The sequence below is a fragment of the Pongo abelii genome, chromosome 15, assembly GCF_028885655.2.
Source record: "Pongo abelii isolate AG06213 chromosome 15, NHGRI_mPonAbe1-v2.0_pri, whole genome shotgun sequence".
NCBI classification, from domain to species: domain Eukaryota; kingdom Metazoa; phylum Chordata; class Mammalia; order Primates; family Hominidae; genus Pongo; species Pongo abelii.
The window spans coordinates 15883339-15887424 of NC_072000.2; the positions used below are offsets into that span (position 1 = coordinate 15883339).

The 4086-nt window shown below is 40.7% G+C and overlaps 1 pseudogene; it reads left to right on the forward strand.

The window, feature by feature from the left end:
* The first annotated feature begins 1869 nt into the window (after window positions 1–1869).
* On the forward strand, window positions 1870–3867 carry LOC129057610 (cell division cycle protein 27 homolog; annotated as a pseudogene).
* The last annotated feature ends 219 nt before the right edge of the window (window positions 3868–4086 follow it).

A 4086-nucleotide genomic window follows, 5' to 3' on the forward strand; every position in this document is an offset into this window, starting at 1 on the left:
GCAGATTGAACCAAAAGACTCTTTCCATACTGCTCAATGAAAAGAAAGATTCATCTGTGTGAGGTGAATGCACACATAGAAAAGAAGTTTCTCAGAATGCTTCTGTCTAGTTTTTATGTGAGGATATTTCCTTTTTCACCATAGTTCTTAAACAATTCACAAATATCCCTCTGCAGATACTACAAAAAGACTGTTTCCAAACTACTCCATGAAAAGAAAGGTTCAACACTGTGAGATGAATGCACACATAAGGAAGAAGTTTCTCGGAATGATTCTGTCTAGTTTTTATGTGAAGATAATTATTTTTCACTACAGGCATCAAAAGCCTCAGAAATATCCATTTGCAGATTGTACAAAAATACTGTTTCCAATCTGCTCAATCAAAAGAAAGGTTCTGCTCTGTGATATGAATCCAGGCATCACAAAGAAGATTCTCAGAAAGCTGCTTTTTAGTGTTTTTGTGAAAATATTTCCGTTTTCACCATAGGCCTAAAAGCGCTGCAAATATCCATTTGTGGATTCTACAAAAAGACTGTTTTGAAACTGCTCAATCAAAAGAAAAGTTCAACTCTGTGACATGAAAGCACACATTGCAAAGCATTTTCTCAGAAAGATTCTGTCTAGTTTTTATGTCAAGGTATTTCCTGTTTCATCATAGGCTGTGAAGGGCTCACAAATATCCATTAGCATATTTTAAGAAGAGACTGTTTCCAAACTGCTCAAAGAAAAGAAAGGTTCAACTCTGTGAGATGAATGCACACATCAGAAAGAACTTTCTCAGAATGCTTCTGTCTAGTTTTTATGTGAAGATATCTCTTTTTCACCTTAGGTCTCAAATGGCTAAGAAATATCCCTTTGCAGATTTTACAAAAAGACTGTTTCCAAACTGCTCAATAAAAAAAGTTTCAACACTGTGAGATGAATACACACATCAAAAAGGAGTTTCTCAGAAGGCTTCTGTTTTCTTTTTATTTGAAAATATTTCCCTTTTCACCATAGGCCTCAATGGTCGCAGAAATATCTCTTTGCAGATTCTACAAAATGACTGTTTAGAAAACTGCTGGATCCAAATTACACCATTATGGCTCACACACTGCAGCCTCAACCTCCCCAGTGTTAGGCTATTCCTCAAGGGATCCTACAGCCTCCGCCTCCCAAAGTGTTGGGGATACAGGCGTGAGCCACCAGCACCCGGCCTGAGTTAATACATCTGGTCTCACTACGTCTTAACCACACACCCATGAAGAACTCAAGTCAAGAGAGAGTTGGCAAGAGACTCTCAGCATTCTCTCCTGAAAGCAGTGAGGTGGATGGCAGACGTGTGTCCCGAGCTCCTGGGGTTTTAGGTGACCATGTGTAGAGGAGAGATTTCCAATGTTTACAGAGAGGCACGAGCCACAGTTATTCGGGGCATCCGAACACGAGATGGGGTTTCTGACAGCAACTTAAGGGCCAGGAAGGTCCAGAATCTGCCAAGGCACATGTCCCAGGGTGGGGCCAATGGAACCCACGGTAAAGGGACTCAGCAGTCCTCACAGAGAGGACTCCAGCCCTAGGCCCCACTGTGCAGACCAAATCAGAAGGAGGAGAGTCCTTCATCCTAAATGCCACATCCCTCCACTGAACTTGGGAGTGGATCTGTTCCCCAAACATGAGGTGACTTTCGCTTCACAATGGATCACAAGGGGCCGGGCTTTCCAGAGATGGCAGGATAAAGAAGTCATTCTGGCTCGGCCACCCCCATCCCCCGGTAACTGGTGAATTTAAATGAGCCGAGGCTGGCCGGGCTGGAGCCGCTACAGGGGGGAGGGGGGTGGGTGGGGTGGGGGTTTCCTGAGGCACTGCAGAAATTGGGCCTTTGCCTTGAGGATGACAGTGCTGCAGGAACCCGTCCAGGCTGCTATATGGCAAGCACTAAACCACTATGCTTACCGAGATGGGGTTTTCCTCACAGAAAGCCTTTATGCAGAAGTACACTCAGAAGAAGCCTTGTTTTTAATGGCGACCTGTTCTTACCTCCCAGGAAAGGCCTATAAAGCATATAGACTCTTGCAAAGACACAGTTGTCCTACACCACAATGCAAATACCTGCTTGCAAAATGTTGTGTTGATCTCAGTAAGCTTGCAGACTGGGAACAAATCTTATCTGGTGGAGTGTTTAATAAGCAGAAAAGCCATGATGATATTGTTACTGAGTTTGGTGATTCAGTTTGCTTTCCCCTTCCATTGTTGGGACGTGTATATTGCAAGACAGATGGGCTTGCTAAAGGATAAGAATGTTACCAAAAAAGACTTAGTTTAAATCCTTTCCTCTGGTATCCCTTTGAATCATTATGTGAAACAGGTGAAAAGCCAGATCCTGACCAAACATTTAAATTCACATCTTTACAGAACTTTAGCAACTGTCTGCCCAACTCTTGCACAACACAAGTACCTAATCACAGTTTATGTCACAGACAGCCTGAGACCATTCTTATGGAAACACCCTAGGACACAACTGAATTAAACAGAGTCAATTTAGAATCTTCCAATTCAAAGTACTCCTTGAATACAGATTCCCCAGTGTCTTTTATTGATTCAGCTGTAATTTCACCTGAAACTGTCCCACTGGGAACAGGAACTTCCATATTATCTAAACAGGTTCAAAATAAACCAAAAACTGGTCGAAGTTTATTAACAAGACCAACAGCTCTTAGTCCATTTACCCCAAGTTTTGGGATTTTGCCATTAGAAACCCCAAGTCCTGGAGATGGATCTTATTTACAAAACTACACTAATACACCTTCTGTAATTGATGTGCCATCCACCGGAGCCCCTTCAAAAAAGTCTGTTGCCAGAATTGGCCAAACTGGAGCAAAGTCTATCTTCTCGCAGAGTGGAAATAGCCGAGAGGTAACTCCAATTCTTTCACTAACAGGAAGTTCTGGTCCATAAATAACTACAACACCTCAGGTAATGAGCCCCACTATGACATCTCCCCCAAATGCACTGCATCGAAGAAGTTCATGACTCTTTACTAGTGACAGTTCCACAACCAAGGAGAATAGGAAGAAATTAAAAATGAAGTTTCCACCTAAAATCCCAAACAGAAAAACAAAAAGTAAAACTAATAAAGGAGGAATAACTCAATCTAATATAAATGACAACCTGGAAATTACAAAATTGGACTCTTCCATCAATTCAGAAGAGGAAATATCCACAATCACACCTCAGATTCAGGCTTTTAATCTACAAAAAGCAGCAGCAGAAGGCTTGATGAGCCTTCTTCATGAAAGGGGGAAAGGTTATTTAGCTTTATGTTCATACCACTGCAAAGAAGCTATAAATATTTTGAGCCATCTACGTTCTCACCACTACAATACTGGTTGGGTACTGTGCCAAATTGGAAGGTCCTATTTTGAACTTTCAGAGTACATGCAAGCTGAAAGAATATTCTCAGAGGTTAGAAGGATTGAGAATTATAGAGTCGAAGGCATGGAAATCTACAACACTTTGGCATCTTCAAAAAGATGTCACTCTTTCATTTCTGTCAAAAGACTTAACAGACATGGATAAAAATTCGTCAGAGGCCTGGTGTGCTGCAGGGAACTGTTTCAGTCTGCAACAGGAACACGATATTGCAATTAAATTCTTCCAGAGATCTATCCAAGTGGATCCAAATTATGCTTATGCCTATACTTTATTAGGGCGAGAGTTTGTCTTACGAAAGAATTGGACAAAGCGTTAGCTTGTTTTCAAAATGCTATCAGAGTCAATCCTAGACATCACAATGCATGGTAAGTGGTAATGAATTGTAAAGACAAAGTCTTGTTGATGGTGCTGGTAGTCACTAAATTTTTCTTGTTCGATAGCTCTTTATTGTCATGAATTTGGTTACTAATACTTAGGAATGGTACATACTGGTCAATAACTTCAAACTAACTTTTTTTATGAAATGTATGTCTTTAACAAACTCTTCAGTTAACTAATGATAATAGAATACGAAATGCTTATACTCAACAGTTTCAGTCTTCTACAAAACTTTTGCAGATACTGCAGTTGTGTTTTGTTTGTTTGCTTGTTTAGTTTTGTTACTTGATTTGTTAC